Source organism: Bombyx mori, chromosome 12, assembly GCF_030269925.1.
Source record: "Bombyx mori chromosome 12, ASM3026992v2".
In the NCBI taxonomy this organism is placed as follows: Eukaryota; Metazoa; Arthropoda; class Insecta; order Lepidoptera; family Bombycidae; genus Bombyx; species Bombyx mori.
Window position 1 is genome coordinate 13,351,071 of NC_085118.1, and position 25,600 is coordinate 13,376,670.

At 37.6% G+C, this 25,600-nt stretch overlaps 1 long non-coding RNA gene across 1 annotated transcript in view; it reads right to left on the reverse strand.

Moving 5' to 3' along the window:
* Nucleotides 1-12,453: 12,453 nt before the first annotated feature.
* The window catches only part of LOC134199874 (uncharacterized), a 141,760-nt gene continuing 128,613 nt past the window's right edge, over nucleotides 12,454-25,600 (reverse strand). Inside the window, exon 2 of the long non-coding RNA XR_009974534.1 lies at nucleotides 12,454-12,770. This is a non-coding gene — a long non-coding RNA (uncharacterized LOC134199874). The remainder of the gene's footprint in view (nucleotides 12,771-25,600) is intronic.

Below are 25,600 nucleotides of genomic sequence, written 5' to 3' on the forward strand. Positions count from 1 at the left end.
ATAATTTTAATATGTATACTTAATACATACATACACGTGAAATATTCTAGTTAGTATGTTACTGACATGACGGCAGGAAATTATGAACCCGCATGGGTAGGCACTATCAACCACCCTGTTACTGCTGTGAAGCAGTAATGCGTTCCGGGTTGAAAGTTGCAACTGATATACAATACAATTCAAGCTTCGATGTTAGCGCTTACAGGCTTTAAGCCCATATATCAGTCTAAGCAATTAATAAAGTTTTTAATAGACTTTTCGGAACCTACCCGCAACACAGGTAATATTCGTTTTGTCCGAGGTAACAAAGTTCTTTCTATTTAGATTTGATTTCATTACGAATTCCTTTTCCTACTTCCATTATGTGTCTTTTACCTATGAATTCTCCTAATGTATATAGTTTATTGTCTTTTTTTATATTATGTAATGATGTACATATTTAATTTAATCTTATTTATATATGATTTTCATATATCCTCTAACTTTCCTAATCTTTCCTTTGCGAATCCGATCAAGTTTTTTTTTATTACGTAGTTTCCCAACCTTTTATTTTGCTCTGTGGCAAATGCACGAGCCAAAATCAAACAGAGGAAGAAGAAAGTGTACATACTACAGAAAAGACATTGAAATTATCTGTTTTAAAGAGAAAAGCTCAGGAAGCTAGTTCTCTTTGATAATAAAATTTATGATTGGACGTTACCGTCGCAAATTGCGATTCCATATCGTTCTTGCGTCTTGCGTCATATTTCGTGACCATCGAGAACGGCAAAGCTATCAAAATTTCACCAAAACAGAACCGAAAGCAATTTCGGATGACGCAAACGCAGACAGACAGTGTCTGGTGACGACATCTATTGTGATCGATAATTGTGAATCTGAGTGTTAAAATTAATTGGACGGTATTGTGCGGTAGACACGCCTTTAAAACATCTTCACAGACTTTTGCTGGTCGCAAACACAATTAAGACAAACTACACATAAATCAAAAGTAATTTTAATTTTTTATTTATTTATTGTTTAGATGGGTGGACGAGCTCACAGCCCACCTGGTGTCAAGTGGTTACTGGAGCCCATAGACATCTATAACGTAAATGTGCCACCCACCTTAAGATATGAGTTCTAAGGTCTCACGTATAGTTACAACGGCTGCCCCATCCTTCAAACCGCAACGCATTACTGCTTCACGGCAGAAATAGGCAAGGCGGTGTGGTACCTACCCGTGCGGACTCACAAGAGGTCCTTCCACCAGTAATTACGCAAATTATAATTTTGCGGGTTTGATTTTTATTACACGATGTTATTCCTTCACCGAGGAAGTCAATCGTGAACATTTGTTGAGTACGTATTTCAGTAGAAAAATTGGTACCCGCCCGCGGGATTCTTGGAACATTTGAGACCTTACAACTTATATCTCAAAGTGGGTGGCGCATTTAAGTTGTAGATGTCTATGGGCTCCAGTAACCACTTAACACCAGGTGGGCTGTGAGCTCGTCCACCCACCTAAGCAATAAAAAAATATCACATGGTAATTAATCTTAGTATTCGTAACGATACATACAATAACATTTATAAAAAAAATAATGTGTTATGGCCATTACTAATTATAAAGGACAATACTGATATTCTCAACTCTATAATGATGAAGGTCTGTTCGTGGTATTCGGTAGCCTGTATTGAGCAGCTACTGCAATAAGAGCAGTAGACATGTTGAAGCAGCCACGCAGACTTGCTGGAGACTATACTTATTGATGACGGACGGCTGTGAGAGTGTGAGTGCTAAGTTAAAGATTTTTGGTCGGTACACCAACAGTTCGAAGGATCCGAACATGATCGGAATCGCAACCCACTGACAAGACTTAGGGAGAAACTCAGTGGATTGACGCTTGATGCTATGGGCCAGGTTCCACGTCGAATTTTTCGGTAAGTTTGACGAGTACGGTTAACAGTATTTCTATGCCTGAACCCAGTATTAGAGATGCAAGTCTGTAACAAAAATGTCGAACGAATAAATCCTTAAGGACATGTCTAGACCGTCAACGGTGACTGCTGAATGAACCCGATCAGCGCTATGATTTGTTGCAGTCACGATAAGAGGGTTATGATGTCGTATCGACGTATCGAAGTAGTATTCCGACGCTGTTTTGACAGCTAGGTAGATCTGAAAAGATCGACGTTACTCCCGAGAGCAGCGAGATTGAAGTTATTGGAAAGTGTCTCTGTCTATTGATTTTTTTTTCCTACCTAAGCCGATAGCCTTGAGAGGCTACTTCAGCGTAACCTTAGCTAGAAGGTGAGCTCACGGGGCTCAAACCAGAGTGATGCTAATACTGATAAAGAGCAGTGCTTCGCAGAATCTACCGGTACGGAAACGCGACTATCCTACCTGTTGGTAAAAACCACACTCGCATAGGACTTTATGGGGCGGAAGAATGTTTTGTGAAGGATCACTTTACTACGACGGGACAGCTTACTCCACTTTAAAATCATAATGTAATTCCGATCATGTTTTTTGCGGCTTATATTTATTGTACATATATGTAAATAAATTATCTTAAAAATTTAAATGGCGCTATTCAGTAATATCATTCGTGTATAGTTGTTTTGTAGTGGGTCATAATTTAAGACAAAATTTAATTCCAATTTGGAATTTAGTTAATTTATCTACCTCTGTGGAATATAAGAAAAATACAAAGGATAAGAAGCGAATACATTAGAGGAAAAACAAAGCTGATAGATGCTCTCAAGTACGCTCTGACACAAAAGTGGCACTGGGCAGGACATCTTGCGAGATATACGGATAAAAGATGGACATTAGAAATTACAACATGAGAAGGACCAGCGGGAAAAAGAAGAAAAGGACGACCAAGGAGCAGATGGATCGACGAAATAATAGCAGCAACTGGAAAAGAATGGAGAAACAAAGCCAAGGATAGGGGAAGTGTGGAGCAAGCTGGAGGAGGCCTATACCCGAATGGGGTTCCAAACACAAGCTTATATTTAATTTTGTAATTTTTATTTGATAAGGTGTTTTTTTCTTTTTTTTCTTTCTTTGTTTTTGGAAATAAAATGGGCTTATTATTATTATTATCTACCTCTGTGGATATTCGAATGCTCTCTACCATTTTACCCTATATTTTAAAAATATCGGCAGAGCATGTAGCCCCATTTGATTTAACTTACGGCATTATGAGTGCCAATATTACTTAGAGTACACAAGACAGCACTTTTAGTGCAAAGAGCGAAACCGATTTTCGTAAACGAGCACTTGTTTTGCCTCAATGAAGGTCTAACGTCATGCAATATGTATTTGTAACTTGCGTAATCACATAGTAAAAGGGTATTTCAAAGTAATTTCCTCATCCACCAAAAAAAAAAGGAAAATACCAGTGTTTTATGAATTACGTACTAGTAATATAAATATTGTTGTTATACATGATCGCAGGTTACGAAAGATGAAAAATAATAATGATGTCACTAAAGATTACTGTTGAAAGTACATCAACAGTTCATTTACATTTAATAATAAATAAAATGTCATAAAGGAAAGCAGTTAATCATTTCAACTATATTACCATGTTTCCTTAATGATCTACTAAATACTGATCGACTGAAAATACGTTATCCTAGCTAAAGATTTGAAGGCTACGCAGTCTAATCGGCAAACGAAAATTTTAAAAGTACCCGTTAATTAATGAATATATTTTTATTGTAATTCCTCAAAAAAAAAATTATTTAAATAAATTAAATAGCAGCGGAAATCGTAACTCTATGCTCGCTATAAGAATGATGGACTTAAAATTTACTAGCATACCTACAGAAGGGATGCCTTCGACAGAAAAAATACGCGATTATTCCAATCGACATGTATAATATAATGACAGAAAGAGACACGATGATCAAAATGATTCGCTACTCTGAGCGCTCCGACACCGGTCAAAAGTCGAAGTCACAAATTCAACGGAAATAAAGATTATGTACCTACGGAACTGTTTTTGTATGCCAAACTACCGTGAAGCAGTAATGCGTTTCAGTTTGAAGGACGGGGCAGACGTTGTAACTATACTGAGATATGACTATACTCATATCTCAAGGCGGCATTTACGTTGTAGATGTCTATGGGCTCCGATAACCAGGTGGGCCGTGAACCCGTCCACCAATCTAAGCAATAAAAAAAACCTGCCCAAAATACGTGTGAATCATAAGCTCGTCTGTTGTGGATAGGAAAATATATGAAAGGAATGATTTTGGCTGTGTATAAGGGACAACACTAGAACAACACCAGCCTTTTCCCGAGGAGAACGAGAGGCGCTCTCTGAGGATTATACCGACGCACTCCCGTTGCTGTCTGACCTTTGCTGGTCTGGTAGGATGTGTAGGAAGCCCGCACAAGTAGGTACCCCCCCACCCTTCCTATTCCTGCCGTGAAGCAGTAATGGATTTCGGTTAGAAGGTTGAGGAAGCCTTTGTATCGTAAGCCTGAGACTTAGAAATCATGTCTTAAGTTCGTTAGCGGTATTTGCTTTGTAGATGTCTATGGGCTCCAATTACTGCTAACACCAGGCGGGCTGTGAGATAGCCCACCCTACTAAGCCAAAAAACCGGAATGGTCAATAACATTCTTCGCCTATTTTTGCCACGAAACAGTCAAGCATTGGAGTTTAAAGTGTGGTATAGCGATATACGATACAATGACGACTTCGGCCTGAATGCCTGACGGTTCATGAGCTTCCAACACCTAATAACGCGTTATATATGGGAATATCTATCCTATACTGAGACCGTAGAACTTATGTCTCAAGGTGCGTGGCGCATTTACGTTGTAAATGTCTATGGGCTCCATTAACCACTTAACTGTGGGCTGTGAGCTCGTCCACACATCTAAGCAACAAAAAAAAACTACTTATCTTATCATACCTAGCCTCACGTAACATATTTAACGATGATCTTACTTTTTTAACGGAAATACTACTTGATTTCGATATAAACGTATTTCACGGCGACGACAATGAATATTGCAAAATAACAACAATATTATTGTTTATGAATAAAATCATTTACCCATTAGAGCATTGTTTACGAATTTCAGAGCGAATCTCCTCGAACTAAGAGGCGTAATCAAATTAACATAATTGGCTCTCGTCGATTGTGCAATAATTCATTAAGCATAATAAACAGTTGTTGGCTATGAACGTAATTTGTACTGAGCTCAGCAACGCTTGTCACGACAAAACATACGCATGCATTAAGCATACGATATGCAAGGATTTTTTGTATATCTCCTATGAGGATTTACCGCGATTCTGTGTTACAAATCAATTTAATTCAATTCAATTCATTCATTTATCAGATAACAGTAATCCATCAATGAACATACACATTTAAATCAAAGTTAAATTACAATCGATATATAAAAAATATAATAATAATAATAAACTAGTAGACCTTCTCAGCGAAGATTATAATATAATTTAAAATGTTAAAAAACTCAATTATCAATATATTTAAAATAGTCGTTATATTTATTTACCTAAGAGGTTATCATGACTTCTGTTGGTCCGCAATTGAACCATGGTACGAATGGTTCAAGTACTGATAGTCATAACGGTCTGCTAATGCCTTCAAGATGCTGTTACGCTTCAAGGAATTTAAACAATTTAATGGACACATATACGGTCACGTTTTTGTGTGACATCGTGGATTGTAAACTCTTAGATTCAGAACCCAAATAATATCAATTTCGGTAGAGCGGAATCGAAATATTTCGGCTCTTTTTTAAATGTATGGCATTTCTAATGAGCTGGTTAATTATTTTAGCCTTGTATCCGAGCCCTGGCTCTTAGGCAGCGGCTTAGTTGCTCCACCGCTGATGTCCACGAACCACGGTAATTGGTTACTTACACTTACGGTACCATTAGGTGAGCTATGGCGAGCATCGTCTGCGTTTTTAGTCATAGAACAAAAGTAATTTTGAGGAAGAAAACCAGGTATTAAATAAGAAGGCTTTTTTTTATTGCTTATGTGATTGGACGAGCTCACAGCCCACCTGATGTTAAATAGTTACTGGAGCCCATGGACATCTACAACGAAAATGAGCCACCCTTCAAACCGAAACGCGTTACTGCTTCACGGCAGAAATAGGCAACGCGGTGATACCCACCCGCCCGAACTCACAAGAGGTCCTACCACCAGTAATTACGCAAATTATAATTTTGCGGGATTGATTTTTATTACACGATGTTCCTTCACCGTGAAAGTAAATCGTGAACATTTTTTAAATACGTATTTCATTAGAAAAATTGGTACCCGCCTGCGGAATTCGAACACCGGTGCATCGCTACATACGAATACACCGGACGTCTTATCCCTTGTCACGACGACTACAAAACGACGACTTTGTGCCAGTAACGTGTCTTCATACATCTATGAAACTTAGCTGGATGTACCTGACGTCTTTATTCTGTTATTATGGACAAGTTGATTACCCAGTCACATGCAAGCAAGTATATCAGCTCAAGTCCACCTTCGTTTGGATTGAGTTACCCAAATACAAGGTCCATGAGATTACCCGCCAACCTCACAATCAAGTGGCTGCAGCGGCTACAGCAGTTCCCACATCCACAGTTTCCTATTCTACGATCACAATGGAACAACTGTCGCGACATGCATTGATGACCTTGCGCGAAAGACGGATGAGTCGTCGGCTATTTCCCGTAAGCCCTCGAGAACTTAAGCACAGTCCAGACGCTGGAGTCAATTGTCCCGAAGCTACTCTAGGGTAGGTTCGAGGCACTGGTGGTACCATCGATAGTTCGTCAAGAAACCTAGAAAGTGTCGAAAGCCGTGTTCCTTCGGCAAGGGAAACGAATCAAGCAATCAACAAATACGGCAACACCAGTGTGCTTAGTGCGAGTTTTTTAACGTTCTCGATAGCGTAAAAGTTAAATCAAATTTGTATGGAGTTGGAACGTTCGCCAACGTTTGCCGCTAGGGGCGCTGTTTCAACTGCATACTAATTTGAGCTACTTTTACGCTGTCGAGAACGTTAAAAAACTCACACTAAGCATACAGACTGCGACAGCTGAGCGGGTTTTTGTAACCAATAGTAAGACAAAAGTGCAATATTTAGTTGACACCGATTCAGATGAGTTATATGATTGCTACTGCGTTATAAAATGCTACGCTATCTCGAACAATAATCATTTTCATTTACTAAATTTATACAAATAATATACTAATAATGTAGGTGGTTCTTAAAATAACTACTGTACTAACTTTTACATGTGCAGCTTGTGGGCTGGATATACTCAAAGATCGTACAACGCTCTCCGTGTTCAATACAATAACGCGTTTAGGGTGCTGGTGGTGCTGCCCCGCTTTTGTAGCGCATCAGGGATGTTTGCAGACGCGCACATGGATTGTTTTTACGCTACCATGCGTAAGAGGTGTGCATCTCTGGTAAGCAGAGTGCGGGCCAGCTCCAACAGTATCCTGAGCATGATCGCAAGCAGGCTGGACTGTGTATACATGGGTCGCTGTGGTGCCATCTCCCATGGGATGTTACGACAGTAATTCATTGTGATGTAAATATAACTACTAACATAGGTCTAAGTCTTATTAACAATTTATATGAGTCATGGTTACTTGCAATAAAAACATTATTATTATTATTATTATAAGAATTAGGAGAGTGGAATTATAGATAATTAACGAACATCTTCTAAGTTCTGACAACTATAAAAAGCTTTATCATTTATAGTAAGCGAATCTAAAATTAAAATAAATATATTTTATACTGATGATCCTGGTCAAGACATTAGACCATAGTTATTAAATCCATGTCATTGACTCTTGATTTGTACGCAAATTGTCGAGGTACTCGATAGTCTTAATGTTGGTGAGAATTTCGTTAAAGATGCTGCTAAATAGATATATATACAAGCTGAGTTAATAAAAACGTTAACACATTTACAAGTTGCGCAAACAATACTGCCCACCTCGTCTCTCAATTAACATCTCATAAAATCAATTCGATCTACGACTACAAACAGTAAATAAAATTTTATAGTTTGTCAAATTCGGAGTTCAAATAATTGTGTTAGGTTATGTTGTACGTTGTATATGTCATATTTTAATGCACCAGCTTTAGTTTAGCATAGCAAATAATAGACATGCGACATTCTTCGCTAATCAATGCACATTGAATGGAATGTTCCGGATGGTAGTAAACAAATTGATGGATCGTCTCTTAACTACTCATCCATAATGTAGTTTATTGAGTGAAACTTGTTTAGGCGCGTTGAGAGAAAAATTTAACTCGCGACAAATTCGTTACGGTAAGAGAGAAAAGATACAATTTAGGATGAGCGAAAGTGAGAAAATAGGAAGAGCGTCTCGCGAACCACTCGATCGTTGAGAGAGGGAAAGGACAAAGCGAACTACGTCGTTTCTCTCATACACAGCATTACCTATTACAAGAGAAATTTGATTTAGGGATGAAAAATGAAGAAAACCACTATACTACACACCGCAAAAGAAGTTTCACTTCTTTCACGTGCACCAAGCTGCACGCGCACTATTCTTAGTATCGTGCAATTTATTTTGTTAATTACAAGAGAAAAATTTGTCGGATGCTGTAATTTCAGTTTTATTGTGTAGTAGCTCCAGCCTCCTGCCGTGAAAACACGCTTGATGTTAATAAAAATCGGGGCATACACTCAAACACACAATTTTTTTTTTTAGCAAATCTGTTAGCGTCTTGGGAAGATACGGACGCGCGAGCTCGCAGGCCCCCTGGAGCTAAATGGCTACTGACCTACCTAAGCGAGCTTTGATTTGAAAGCCAGAGAGGTAGCAATTATTTTAGATGCGTTATATACTTACTGTCTTTACTGGTGGTAGGTACCACTATGAGTCCGCGCGGGTAGGTACCACCACCCTGCCTATTTCTGCCGTGAAGCAGTAACGCGTCCACACAACTATGCAATAAATAAATAAAACGTAGGTGCGGCATTTACGTTGTAAATGTCTATGGGCTCCGGTGACTACTTATGACCGCAATAAAAAAATAAGTACAAATTACATACGTGTATAGTTAATATACAACAAGTACGTTGAGTTAATATATCGCGTTCGTTAACTTCTCAGAGGCATTGTACATCATCGCTTCATTTAACACGAACATCCTAGTGCACATCAGCGATTAATACGATCTATTTGTTGTTTAGTACGTACTTGATACGTCTAGACGAGTGGTCGGTAAGCTAGTCAATCGCCAAATATAGATATGTAACACATAATATAGATAACACATTTACTGGTGGTAGGACATCTTGTGAGTCCGCACGGGTAGGTACCACCACCTTGCCTATTTCTGCCGTGAAGCAGTAATGCATTTCGGTTTGAAAGGGGGGGGGGGGCAGCCGTTGTAACTATACTGAGATCTTAGAACTTATATCTCAGGGTAGGTGGCGCATTTACGTTGTAGATGTCTATGGGCTCCAGTAACCACTTAACACCGGGTGGGCTGTGAGCTCGTAATCCCCGAAAATTTTCATAATAATGTCAATTCAACTTTGCACGAAATACAATTTATTTAAAAAAAAAAACATTTTATAAACACATCGATCCATGCCTTGAGATTCCATTACGGCTGAGGTATTTTTAATATCAAGGTATCCGTCAATATTCTGAGCCGTTGACGAATTATTCAATAAAAGAAACTTGTAAATGTTTATTAATATGTAATCTTTATTCAGAAAGTTTTTTTATTTTATTTTTATTCGCAACAGAGGAAGAGCTCACAGAAATCACAACGGGAAGCCGCCCCTAGCAGACATGAGATTGAAGTCTCCCTTGTATTATAATATAAGGGTTGTCTCCCCTTGGAATCAGAACGCGTAATGCATGCGACCCTTGCTATCAAAATTAAAGATAATTACTATTATAATATAGTATTTTTTTTGTATCCTCTTAATCTGCATTTAATTTTATGTTTTTTACAGATATGTAAAGATTATAAAGATAAATACAATGAATCTTCTTCTCAGTCGGACACTCTTGTCAGAGTGGTCGTGGTTGCGTTGACGCTGTATGTGCAGTAGGACCTGTTAGGTCGCCCATGCTCCCGACAACCGCCCTCCAGGCAATGCGCTTCCAGGTCTGGCGGTTCGAAGCGTTACGAGTACATTCGACCGTAGTGGACTCAGTTGCCTTCTTTATCAGGTCAGTCCAGCGAGTCGGTGAGCGGCCGCGTGATCTTCTGCCTTCCACCCGGCCCTGGACTATTAGTCTCTCCATCGAGTGCTCTTTTCTGGAGATGTGACCAAAGAATTTTAAAACCCTCAGTTGACGAAAGTCGGTCTTTGATACCGAGTTCTTTGAGGATGGTTGCATTGGTGCGTAATGCCATCCATGGGATCTTTAAGAGGCGTCTCCAGCACCACATCTCCAGTGCATCGATTTTACGGCGATCCTGCAATCTTAGAGACCAGGTTTCAGCTCCATAGAGAAAGATTGGAAACACAAGACATTTCATCAATCTGACCTTAGTCTTCTTGGTAATCCTCCTATCCTTCCAAATCTTTCCCAGCCGTTCCACTGCTGACCTGGTAATGGCGCATCGTCGTCTGATCTCTTCACCACATCCTCCAGTGCTTGAGATAGCAGAGCCGAGGTAGATGTAGGTCTGTACAACTTCGCAATTACCTATGTTTTGTACATTAGTTCCATTTTGTTCAGCACGGTCTACTATCATCATCTTATATCATCATCAATACAACGAATACAAGTTCCTAAATATTATAAATAAATTATAAATGTATTTAGTGAATAAGTATAACGAAAACTAACATACAACAAAGGTTATCAAACAGCAGTTTTACAGATACGATTAGCAGGTATCAGTGGATCCCAAACTAAGCGAAGAAATTGTTTCTTGAATTTCTAACTCCAGTTCCAAAGTCAACTCGCCGACAATTCAGATAAGATGGATGAGAAAAAAATTAAAATATACCATACGGAAATGATTAAAAAAATAATCAAATTCAACTATCGTAAAAACTAGCAATTCATACTACATTTATTTAATTTGTTTTGTCCTACGTTCGTTTTTATTAATATTTGCTAGAACCGGTCACACTTCGCTAATCATTTCAAATGGTAATGAAAAACTACGATTTTTTTACGGCAGTTCCTTCCCGTACTTTGATGGTACTGTGACGGAAATTATTCATGGCGTGCCAATAACGACGCAGATAGAATTAACACACACAAACACTCATTTTTAACAAAAACTATAGGTCATTTAACTGTGTTGAATACGGCATTGGATATATAATATAATACGGAACTGGGGATACCTATCAGCGACGCACTCCACCGGGCTGTAGGGCGGGATCGATGGAGACAGTTGGTTGACGAAATCGGACGGAGTCACGATCCTCAGCAGTGAGGGACCGATCGAAGAGAGAGAGAGAGAGAATACGGCATTACGCACTTTATAGTGTCTATAGGCGTAACTAAACTAAAAAAATCGATCTTCTCAAGTTAAATAACCTAAAATTGGGAGAATATAATGATAGCGCTTGCCATCACTACACTGAGCCGATAATCAAATGAATCCGTAATGTAAAAATGTGAATGCATAATCAATACATCTATTTTACCAGCCATCATCGAGACGTATGGAATCGCACTAAAATGCTAGTCGATAAATGAATAAACACAGTGACTCATACTAAAGAATCAATGTTCGACTCGATATGCTAGCAAATACTAGCAATATTATACGACGGAACTGTTTCCATGGTATCCAAGAGAAACGTATCGTTGCAATTTTAGTATTGTTTATAATTTTTGAAATGAAGTTCTCTATCGCACACGTCCGATATAAATCTCGTTAAAACAGAAATTAGACTAAAAAAAGCGACAACAAAAAATATAAATGTATACAATAGAACTAAACTCAAGAGATCATTAAACAGAATACTTCTGGAATTTTCACGTCTACCCTGAAGTGTAATACAACGAAATTAATAAAAGAAACCAAACATTAAAATACATCACTACGATTAGGCATACGATGTGTCTGAATTGTATACATGTTTTAAATGTTCCAAATTTCACGGCCAGATTTTCTATGCGGTATTGGATTGCCATATTTGAGAAAAATAACGTATGACGTAATAAATCATTAATGGGAAAAATACCCGTGTAACCTATAAATGTACTCTGCCTCAGTAGGGATTAGCGTGATGTTAAGAAGATCACCACGGGCGCCACCCACCTTGAAATATAAATTCAAGTCTCAGTATAGTTACAACGGCTGCCCTTCAAACCCAAACGCATTACTGCTTCACGGCAGAAAATAGGCGGGGCGGTGGTACCTACCTGTGCGGATTCACAAGAGGTCCTACCACTAATAAGTCCAAAAATTATCGATGTTTAAAAAATCGGTTGTCTGTAAAGTCGGTTTACTGACGATAGTTGAACGTGACAACGTCGTAAGAAAATACTGATGGAATGGTTTCATTTTTCAATTATCGCAATTATCGTTGCTATAAACAATTGACACCACATTCACTTTTCACTGAACTTCATACTTGACGAAAACATGAAAATGTATTATTGTATAGCAGCTGTCCACGCGGATGCATCGCTCACTCAAGTAGGAGAGAGACAGATGTCGAACGCTGCCGAACGCGGAGGCCGATTGTGCCTCTTTGTCGCTCGTTGCGCGCTCTCGCTTGCACTTCAAGCCTTAAATGGAACGCCTCAGGAGTCATGTTTTTTCGTGCGTGCAACCGGCTCCATCGAATTATAAGACGTTGTCACATCGATATAATATATCGATGCGTTGTCACGTCAAAAAACTAATCCCACCATAACAATGGAAACGGCTTTCGGACAGACGTCATAATGCGCGCAATGAATTTTGGCAGGAGAGTTTCTGTTATCAGGGACGCTCGATTTATTGCACAGCTGTTCGGTCGCGCCCGCCGAGGTATCGGGCCATCCGTCGGAATCAACGCGGGAATAAAACCAACCAGAGATTCTATGCTTCTAAATAAAAATAATCCAAAACACAAATATAAAACCTTTTTTTTCCTATTAGCTGGTAACCTAAGCCAGCTACGCTACGCCCGGACGGTGAATGAGCTCACGGGCTCAACCTGAGAGGATTGGCTAACACTAGCCCTAGCTAAAGCAGCGTTTGGCAGAATCTACCATCGAATCGGAATCGCGAACCACTGAGAAGATCCGGCTAAAAATTCAATGGCCTACGTCTATAGGAGTCTACGTTTCCTAAATTTGCTCAAAAGTAAATAAAAGGCTGATGACTGATTAAATTAGCAACATTCTAGTATATCAAACAGACCTTCTGTTTTAAGTGTGGAGCAGTTCTTATAAGCTTCAGTCCCAAGCCCAAAAATAAGTGGTAACGTTCGCGACAGAAGTAGCTACAATAGTGATATCTACCCATGCGAGCTCACATTTCGCTCTACCACCAGTACAACTATTGCCGTGTCGAAATCTTTCACAAAGATGTCCAAAATATAAAAAAAAAACATCAAATTATGATACCCTCATAAATACTTCGGTACACCTCAATAGACCGTTTCTTAGAAACAGCATTCCTCTCAACTAAATTGCTGATTGTCCGCAATTCTACTTACTCACTTACGTTATCTTACAATGCAAGATCAATTAATTAAAAGTCCCATTAAGGAAAACCCCCGTTAAAAAAGACCGGCCTTCATTATGTGCAGTTCACACGAAATGTAGGATAAATAATTAATATCGTAATTGGTTAATGAAAAATGTAAACGTAATGGGAATGTCCAACATTTGCAACAATTTAAACTGCAAGTTATTTTCAATTACCTCATCAGCGGACTCTACGCGAATTTGTACAACTTGTATCTACCCGATGATATGCAGGCGAAGTAAAATGTCCTTTAGAAATAAGGTGACACTCTACAAAACTTGCATACGCCCCGTCATGACCTATGCAAGTGTAGTGTTCGCTCACGCGGCCCGCACTCACTTAAAATGTTTCCAAGTCATTCAATCCCGTTTTTGCAGGATAGCCGTCGGATGCCCGTGGTTCGTCAGGAACGTCGACCTCCATGACGACCTAGACTTAGAGTCCATCAGTAAGTATCTAAAGTCGGCGTCGATGCGCCACTTCGATAAAGCGGCACGACACGAGAACCCTCTCATCGTGGCCGCGGGTAACTACATTCCCGATCCTGCGGAAAGAATGGAAAGCAGTTGACGTCGCCCAAAAAACGTCATCTCGGATCCTCCCGATCCACTGACGATGCTTCTAGGTACTTCAAGCACCGGTCACCGTTCTCGTCGAGCCAGTCGCTTGCGACGAAGGGCTCGACGAGTAAATTAACTCTCAGACACAGCCCACTGAGTTTCTCGCTGGATCTCCTAGTGGGTCGCATTTCCGATCCGGTGGTAGATTCTGCGAAGCACGACTCTTGCTAGGGTTCGTGTTAGCATCGTCGTCAGGTTTGAGCCCCGTGAGCTCACCTACTAGTTACGATTACGCTGGAAAAAAAAAAACAACAACTGGTAAGTCAGCAAAAACTGTATTATAACCAAACTCCTAAAATCACCTACGCGTAATGTGAACGATATTTAAAATGTCTAAATAAATAGTTTAGAAGGAGCGCTGTTGTAAACTTCTACCATTAGTAAGCAAGGGACTATTTACTTTGATATATTACGATGCAAGTCGCTTTCATCACTTTAGGCAGTGGTGTGCCATATGCCAACCCAAGTAACTAGTGACCTTTTCTATAATATGCAATTTCCACTGTTATAAATCTATACAATACAATCGGCAACTTTTTTTTTTTAATTTTATTGCCCTTGTAGGCAGACGAGCATACGGCCCACCTGATGGTGAGTGGTTACCGTTGCCCATGGACTTCAGTGGGTCGCGTTTCCGATCCGGTGGTAGATTCTGCGAAGCACGGCTCTTGCTAGGGTTAGTGTTAGCAATGTCGTCAGGTTTGAGCCCCGTGAGCTCACCTAATCACCCGGAGAATCTAGTATAATCCCTCGAGGTTTCTAGAATAGTTAGGCTAAAAAAAGCTACAGACAAAAATAACTGATATAAATATTTGTTCAAAGCTCGGAAGTCATCTATTGCACCTGTTGCACTGCGATCAGATAAATAGGTAATGCACCTATACATATAAAAAGTAACAAAAAAACACAAATATTTTTAGTCTGAGTACAAGAATTTATTACCACAGCTTAATATGCTAATTGAATTTAATTTATTTTGAAGTTTGTTTTTATTCAGCAAAGAAGTCACTCACACACGGCCTGATGCTTAGTGGGGGCCCGTAGATCTCAAAAAACAAATGCAGCTGACTAAATTTTCATGAAATACATATTGAACCAATTCCGAAACCGGGATACACAAAAAGGTATTGCCCTAAAAAAAGTATTCTCTAATCTGATTAATATCGTACGTGACCAATGTCGAATGTATACAACGTAAATGAAGGTTTTTATCGAATTTAAATCGATTACGACATCTGTCACAGGCTTAAATCGATTTTAGCCGAGACGAGTTTTTGCTAAGTGAAGTCATAACCTATAATATCTTCCTTGTTAAGACAGGTATACGGTGATTTTTATGTTTTATAATTATTAAAAAAAAAACTCGTAATACATGTACAGCTTCAGCATAAGATTAATAAAAAAAAATATTTTTAAGGTAGGTACCTGCTCTTTTTAAGATACCAGTTACGCGCTAGTAACTAATAAGTACATAGGTAGGTAAATGATAAACTTGAATTACTGTCCGTTGAACAAATGGGAAACCGCGGTTGCCAAGAAAATATATACTAATATTATAAAGTTGAAGAGTTTGTTTGTTTGTTTGAACGCGCTAATCTCCGGAAGTACTGGTCCGATTTGAAAAATTCTTTCTGTATCTGATAGCTCATTTATTGAGGAAGACCATAGGCTATATAACATCACGCTAAGAGCAATAAAGAATGTTCGTCTACCCTTTGAAAAAAAATATTTTAAAGTGTTAAAAACTTTATTTTTATCTCTTCAGTATTTTATCCCAGCGAATAATATATTTGGATGTACTAAATACATAGAACCATAGACTTCGATTCACATATTTGACGAGCTAAAGGGCGCGTATCCAATTTTATACGATGGCCGACTCAGAGACACACTTTCATTGCCTAAAAACAGACTAAATGCCAAATATACAGTTTTATTGCCTCCGTCAAAAACGATCTCAACAGAAGGAGTATTAATTCACCTCTACAAGTTTATGGTCGATGCATTCGTCAAGAGTCATCAATTCATTTCCACAATGACATTTACCTGGATTACGTCAGAAAGTACTTAAGGAAAATATAGGTATCGCAAAGATGAAACTACGCGTAACCAAATATTTATTATTTGTGTTTGTAAATTGAATTGTTTGATTTTCCTTGTTCCCCATACTATCAAGAGCAATGTGACTCATATAGCCCATTGAAATGTTACATGGGCTTTGCATTTTCTAATTTTTTTGCTTATAATTTCTTTAATTTTTAATTTAGGGCAAAAAGTTATATAAACATATTTGTAGACAAAACAATTTGCTACAAATTATGACTTTACAAAATTTTTGTAAGACGCATAGTTTCCGAGATATCGCGGTTGTGAAAAAGTGTTTTCACCCCTTTTTCCAAGATGGCGGCCGGGGGAAAAATGCAATATTCGGTCCTTAAATTGTAACATTTCGATGGACTAATAACCCACTGGAAGAGATCGGAAAACGTATATGCCGAATGGCTCAGATACACGTAAAATCTTTCAAACAGTAGTTTAACTATAATAGTGCTGATTATTTATTATTATTATTTATCTACTTAATATTTTTTCATTTAATTTTTTTAAATAATATATACTTTTTTTCTTTAACGATGATTATGTTTTTAAATTATTCTATTAAAAACTTCGCGATTAAATAAAATGTAAGGCCTTTTTTTTTATTAATACTTTTGCATTTGTTATATTATCAAACTATCTCGGGGATATGGCCTCAAGTGGTTTTCGGAGCTGATAAAGAACACGAATGCCACCGGTCATCTTGAGACACGAGACCCAAGTCTCAATTGTATTTCTATCACGGTCGTTCGACCCCTCGAAGCGGAATACATAACTGTCTCAAGGTAAAAATACGCAAGACGGTAGTCGTTGAAGTCGTCGTGGCCTAAAGGATGAGACGTCTGGGGCATTCGTGTTGAGCGATGCACCGGTGTTCGGATCTCAGGCAGGTACCAATTTATCTAATGAAATACGTACTCTACAAATGTTCACGATTGACTTCCACGGTGAAGAAAAAACATCGAGTAATAAAAATCAAACCCGCAAAATTATAATTTGCATAATTACTGGTGGTAGGACCTCTTGTGAGTCCGCGCGGGTAGGTACCACCACCCTGCCTATTTCTGCCGTGAAGCAGTAATGCGTTTCGGTTTGAAGGGTGGGGCAGCCGTTGTAACTATACTGAGACCTTAGAACTTATATCTCAAGGTGTGTGGCGCATTTACGTTGTAGTGTCTATGGGCTCCAGTAACCACTTAACATCAGGTGGGCTGTGAGCTCGTCCACCCATATCTAAAAAATAAAAATAAAACCACCTACCAATGTATATATGCTATGGTTCATTGTTTAGTGACACACATTCTAGCATTAGTACAAGAAGCCATGCGTGGATGGGTGACTTCAATGTAACTAAGAGTTCAAACTAATAGCAGTGTTCACATTGTTGTCTATCAAGATGTTGATTTACTAAACGAAACTGTTTTCGCGCCGTGTCTAAGCAGCCGCAAGAAGGAAGACTTCGAAAAGACGCGGACAAGGACAAGTCTAACATTTTTTAATTTCAACCTTTCTGCAAATACCAGAGTAGGTTTGTTATTTTTATTTATCTTCTTTATATATATAATTCTACTGTGTATGTCACTGAACTCCTCCTAAGCGGCTGAACCGATTTGAAAGAATTTTTTTGTATGCGTTTGGGTGGCGCCCTGGATTGCTTTGATTCACAAATCAGCCCGGCAGATGGCTGGATCGACTTGAATGATTTTTTTTTGTATGCATTCTAATGTATTCATTCATTTCATTAATTTTGTGTATGCAGGACAACGTCTGTCGGGCCCGCTAGTTATTATTTATAATAAAGATTTTTTTTCGCAATACACCATCATTTAATTCATGTAGAAGATTGCACAAAGTGGGAATGAGTTACTCGCTCCGGGCATTTCAATATCGTAGTAATTGTTACGTTATAATACTCATTGTAAAAAATTCATATTTAAAAAAAAAAACTAATATTAAAAAATAAATAAATAATAATTTCAAATTAAAAAAAAAAAAAAAAAGACATGCCCGCTGAGTTTCTTGCCAATTCTTCTCAGGACCGAGGCTAGTTCTTGTGAATTGGCGGTAGTTCTTTTGACGTTCAACAAGTATGTACTTTATTCATGTTGAATAAAAAAATTTTGATTTGATTTGATTTGATTTGATTTGTCGGATTAATAGAAAGGCTCTAAAGGTAGCTTTCCAGTTCCCCAAAAAAGACCTCAAAATGACCGAGAAAGCAGTAATGCGTTTCGGTTTGAAGGGTGAGGCAGCCTTTGTAACTATACTGAGACCTTAGAACTTATATCTCAAGGTGGGTGGCGCATTTACGTTGTAGATGTCTATGGGCTCCAGTAACCACTTAACACCAGGTGGGCTGTGAGCTCGTCCACCCATATCTAAAAAATAAAAATAAAACCACCTACCAATGTATATCTGCTATGGTTCATTGCTTAGTGACACACATTCTAGCATTAGTACAAGAAGCCATGCGTGGATGGGTGACTTCAATGTAACTAAGAGTTCAAACTAATAGCAGTGTTCACATTGTTGTCTATCAAGATGTTGATTTACTAAACGAAACTGTTTTCGCGCCGTGACTAAGCAGCCGCAAGAAGGAAGACTTCGAAAAGACTCGATCTAGGACAAGTCTAACATTTTTTAATTTCAACCTTTCTGCAAATACCAGAGTAGGTTTGTTATTTTTATTTATCTTCTTTATATATATAATTCTATCGTGTATGTCACTGAACTCCTCCTAAGCGGCTGAACCGATTTGAAAGAATTTTTTTCTATGCGTTTGGGTTGCGCCCTGGATTGCTTTGATTCACAAATCAGCCCGGCAGGTGGCTAGATCGACTTGAATGATTTTTTTTTGTATGCATTCTAACGTATTCATTCATTTCATTAATTTTGTGTATGCAGGACGACGTCTGTCGGGTCCGCTAGTTATTATTTATAATAAAGATTTTTTTTCGCAATATTCCATCATTTAATTCATGTAGGATTAATAGAAAGGCTCTAAAGGTAGCTTTCCAGTTCCCCAAAAAAGACCTCAAAATGACCGAGAGAGCGCAATGGAAATTGTGAGAATGAAGAGTTCGGACGAACGTGGAATATTAACATCTTAAGAGAAATACGGAGAATATAGAGATTATTGAGAAACCAGTGAAGGTTGAATCCCGACAACAACAAATGTAATGTCTACAAATATGTATGTATCTGAACAGTTACATAAAGTCGAAGGGGTTGATATTTGTTTTTTTTTGTTGTTTTTATTTACACAATTACGATTCCACGCACTTCAAACCATTAGCTTATTTAGATGCCCGTTCGATAACAGTAAGCGTCATCATCATATTATTATTTCGAACATGAGAATATATTAGTTTTTATAGATAGAGCACTATAAAAACGTAACGTTAATTGTTATAAATCCGTTCTCGAAAATATTTTTGTTACAGCGATGACTAATCTTAATGTACCAGAAGCGGCAATTGAAACAAACTATGTAATTCTGCATCTAGATTTAATGATTGATGCTGAGTGCAACATTGTCTAATCGATGGCATAGGTAGAATGTTTATCGAATGAAACTAATACGAATTAATTTAGATTTTGTGTTTGTTTGTTTATATTTTATCGAATCGATTGTCGCCGGTTAACTCAAAACATGGTAGGAAAGATTTTCGCTACAGTAATCGGTATGGGGGTAATTTAAATGGCTGTTAATTTATTTTAAACATTTGACGTTAGTCGCTGTATAAAAACTAAACATAGTCTAAATCATATAACGTCTATCACGTAAGACGTAAATCTCTCTCTATCTCTCTCTCTCTCTCTCTCTTCCCATCTATTTATCCCACATGGTGGTGGGGTCAGTTTTCCTCACTTTATTCCTCCACTTCGCTCTGTCTTCGACATCCTCGTCAGCAACATGGCATTCCCTTTTGTCCTTCAGCACTACATCCTTCAACCTTGTATTGGGTAAAATGTAAGACGTAAATCGATTTAAAGTATTACAAACTACTTTAAGTTAATAAATCAACGGGACAATTCTTATATTAAATTCCATGTTCTAAAAGCCGAGCGACTGTATAACAAAATTGTATAGGGCGCGGCCTTAGAATTTTGCTTGACTGCTCTGATTGTTGTATGTCTCCGACCTATTTAAGAGATCATTAGACTGTTCCAACGAAATGATTAGCCGAGACGTGACCATGTTAGCGCACCTAAACAGTCTGATTGACTAGCGACGTATTTTCTGAAGTACATTCATCACATACAATAGTCTAATGAACCACAGTTGACCATTACATTTTTTGGTTCAGTGAGGTCAATGTTCACATGGACTATACAAAGGGGATTGCCCACTCTCCATAGTGTGCTAGGCCCAAGGTGGACATTAAATATTACTATAAAAATGGACTGATTCAAATTCTTAAATGTATTAGATATCTAAAAAATATATTGAAATTGACGCCACTATTATAAAAAATATAATAAAAATAAAAAACTCGTTTTGAGGTTAATTTTCTATATAAATACCTCAAGAACTTTTCTTTAATGTTTAAGATGTTCCTAATGTATTTTTATCCAATTGTAGTTATTAGGGTATAAAAAACACACATACTTCTTTAAATATCTATATTATTCTATATTTTCTTCATCTTCATACACAATTAGTAAATCATCTAAAAATAGCACAGGAGAGCATATACACGGTTTTAAATCTCGGTCAGGTTAAAACCACAATTCACACAATGGTTTTCAGCCGTAGTATGAAACGTTATTGATAAAAGCAAAATAAATCGAAGAAAAATCAAAACACATCCATTTTGAACGCAAGCACAAGCAGCAAGCGAAGTGTCAGTCAGTCAGATTAAAATCAGTGTTGTCAGTATAAAGAAAAATAATTACATGAAATTCATATATCGATCATTTTTTTAAATAACCGATATTGGATTTATTTCTTAATCTTTTGTTACGAGTACACATTATATTTTATTTTTTATGTTTTTGTTTTAGTTGTACATATTTAAATAACAATACAAGTTAAGTTTTTTTTTTATTGCTTAGATGGGTGGACGATCTCACAGCCACCCTGGTGTTAAGTGGTTACTGGAGCCCACAAACATCCACAACATAAATGCGCCACCCACCTTGAGATATAAGTTCTAAGGTCTCAAGTATAGTAACAAGTTAAAGTCCAATGGGTATGTCTTTGATGTTATTTTATGTGCTTAAAATCGATTAAAATCGATTGATTAATGATAATATTTAAAATGATTTATTTATATGTTTTTTTATATACTTAAAATGTTTACTTAATACGTAAAAGGTTTTGATGTTGGCAATATTTTTCCCGCAAAAATAAAATTCTTGTTTTTTTCAATAGAGTTACTTTTTTTAAACTACTTATTGTAAACTGTAGTGGCGCTTATTTGGAAGAAAGTAAAGGCATATTTATTTATGACAAAATTAATGCACTAAGTATTTTTTCTCTAATCTATTGTCCGCTTTGGGCCTGAAATGGGCCGTCCCCTTTGATATGAAAAAGAGAAAGAAAGTTTGTAAAAATACACTCTGTGCCAACGATAATATGTCAGAAAATGTAAATGATTATTTATTTAGCAGTTTTTTATATTCGTGTTGACTGGAACGTATTGTTTGTTAATTCTGAAGAGATGTGATATTAGGACATAATAGTTTAAATGTTAATTTTGATTTTCACTCTTTAAAAAAAATAAAAATAATGCATCGTAAATAAAAAAGGGGCTATTAGATAAATATTACTGTGTCATCTATGAGTTGCTCGTGTTCATCTTCACAATAACAAAACCAATTCGGACGTCGTTTTCAGAGATTTACTTATTGAGATAAGTTTCGGACAACATTAGTGGGTGTTTTATTTAAGCCGACACAATTAAATTATCTTATTTTTTTAACGTGGGTATCAAAACACGTGTATTGCTTGTTTTGAATATTTTCCAGCATTTTTTTTAAAGATTTTAAAATCTTGATAACGAAACTTTTGAGGCAAGTATGATGTCTTGTTATATTCTGTTACTAGCTTTTGCCCGTGACTTCGCCCGCGTGGAATAGTTACTTTGGCATAATGCTAAGTTTTACCCGCCTCTTTATTTACGTACAATGTGAAAATATTTTTGAATAATATAATGTTAAGGAGCTATTTAAGGTACCAAAATCACGCTTTTTAACGGACTTCAAAAGAGAAGGTTATCAATTCAAATACCATTTTTTATCTATGTATGTTCACCGATCTCTCGAGAATGCTTGCATTGATAATTATTTTTTCTTTTTTTTTGTCCAAAAGGGTAGACAGACATTTTTATTGATCTTAGCATGATGTTATATAGCCTATAGCCTTCCTCAATAAATGAGCTATCTGACACTGCAAGAATTTTTCTAATCGGACCATTAGTTCCTGAGATTAGCGCGTTCAAACAAACAAACAAACTCTTCAACTTTATAATATTAGTATAGATGTCAAAAAGTATATGTAGCGAAATGTGTTTAATAATTTCCTGATATTTTAAGGAATACTTAGATTATGTTAAAAATAGACTTGGAGTGCAGAGTACCGTATATCGTCTTTGCGAATTCAAAATTCGTCGACAATTTCACCCGATGATTCGTCACCAGTCAATCGAAGTCTTTAAATACCAGTTTCACTTACCAAGAGCTGCCAGTCAATGATTAAATTAACTCCCGATCGTAGATAAGCGACAACGTGAGCGCCTGTCACACCACCACCCATTAGCCAATAAATATTGTATCAACAATTTGTTTTATCTTATACAGATTGATATTATAATTATCCTTTAACCCAATTAATTTATTCATCGTCTAAATAGCTAATGCGTTACGGAGGTGTAAAAAAAATACCATTATACCTCCATTGGTATTAAGTTTAATGTTGATTTAATACTTCAATGGTAAACAAGCTATACGTACACGGTGGGTTTATTAATCATGGATACACGACGTTTGGGATCGACCCAGTCTACTATCGGTGCTTTTAGGCAACGCTAGTACCGGTCACCCTTCTCGTCGAACCTGGCAAAAGCGACGAAGGGTTCGTGGTGAAACTTAACCCTTAAACACAGCCTACTGATTTTCTCGCCGGATCTTCTCAGTGGGTCGCGTTTCCAATCCGGTGGTAGATTCCGCGAAGCACGGCTCTCGCTAAGGTTCGTGTTAGCAACATCGTCAGGTTTGAACCTCGTGAGCTCACCTACTAGCCCGGTGACGCCGACATGGTCCCCCTAAGCCATCAGCTTAGGTAGGAAAAAAAAAGTATTTCACAGACAGAACACATACAGAATTATTGGTCTCAAAATGTTTACAGTGCCTTAATATAAGTCCAATGCGTTGGTCTAATCAGGTCCGTACCACCCTCGATTCCATAGTCTGCGATGGTCGTAAAGTAGCCGAAAACAGGACTAAGTGACGCAACATCATAAAAATTAAACTCTTGGATGGACGTAGTGACGATCCTCATACACGAGGACCACGACTGAAGTGAGTATTGTAGGCCCGCTAAGGTTGATCCTAGCCGGATTTTACTCCTAGACAGACATGCGTTAGTAGACTTATGGTAGAGCGACTTCTCAGGCTCGACTGGTGGATACTACCACCCTACCTATTTCTGCCACGAAGCCGAAAATTCGTTATAATTTATAATTGAGATTTAGACACATATCAAAGTGGATAGTGGTATTTATTATCTTGATATTTATAGGCTATGATAACTAGAAAACAATTGGATTGATACCTACGTGATCTTGTCTAAACATTGAGTGTAAAAAAATAACTCTATACATTATTTGATATCAAAGTAATAAGTATCGGACTAAGTTTAAAAAACCCGAGACGTACTCTACAAGTATTTCACCTGAATAATCTCAAATTTTGTTTCCATAAAAGTGCCGGTGCTACCAAAATATTGGCTAAACGCAGTGAATGTCCTACATTATATTACGGCATTTGTATGATGCAACCCAGTAATATTACGTATAACATCACACGTCTGCGGGTTAATCCGTCCAAAGATAAGGTAGGTTTGTCAAAAATTTTCACATCCTTGAACGGAATAAGTGACCGTTCCGAGATATGACATCATACAGTTTTTCTCCTTAAATGACGACATAACAACACGTGTAGCCAATTTAAAAGAGAGCACATTTTTTGCATTAAGTTTTTTCATTAACATTTTGACGGTAGGGAGCAAAAACTGGCAAAAAGTTTAATCGCCAGCTGATATTGATGACTCAACCGTGTAAAAATGAAATCAGCGGTTTAATTATTTGGTAAAATTTTATGGATTTAGATAAACGAAATCATCAAACCAGTGATCAACGTTTCTTGGCGTTTACAACTTTTACGGTAAACCGTAAGATAAAAATTTCGCGCTTTTTTATTGTATTTCTGATGTTTCGAATGATTTCCTATTTTTTCGTCCAATTACGACTACGGTGTGATTTGTTGATTATTGAATATTGTGGTTACTGCCGGCAAATTTTACGTAACGTGGACGTTAATATTAGTTTTAATTAAGCCTACTTTTTCCCTACCTGTTCGCTAATAGCCTAAGGGGCTATTCCAGCTGCGTCCGGACGGGTAGATGAAGGTCTACAATTCGCGAAAACCACAATCTGTTTATAGCAAGTCGTCGTAGCCTAAAGGATGAGACGTTCGGTGCATTCGTGTTGAACGATGCAACGGTGTTCGAATCTCAGGCGGGTACCAATTTTTGTAATGAAATACGTACTCAACAAATGTTCACAATTGACTTTCACGGTGAAGGAAAAACATCTATACTAATATTATAAAGAGGAAAGATTTGTTTGTTTGTTTGTTTCGAATAGGCTCCGAAACTACTGGACCGATTTGAAAAATTCTTTTTCCATTAGAAGCCGACATTGTCCTTGATGAACATAGGCTACTTTTTTTTATTATTTTTTTTATTTTTTTTGTTTGTTTTCATGTCTGTTTTAATGTTTCCGAAGCGAAGCGAGGGCGGGTCGCTAGTCGTGTAATAAAAATCAAACCCGCAAAATTAGAATTTGCGTAATTACTGGTGATAGGACCTCTTGTGAGTCCGCGCTGGTAGGTACCACCACCCTGCCTATTTCTGCCGTGAAGCAATAATGCGTTTCGGTTTGAAGGGTGGGGC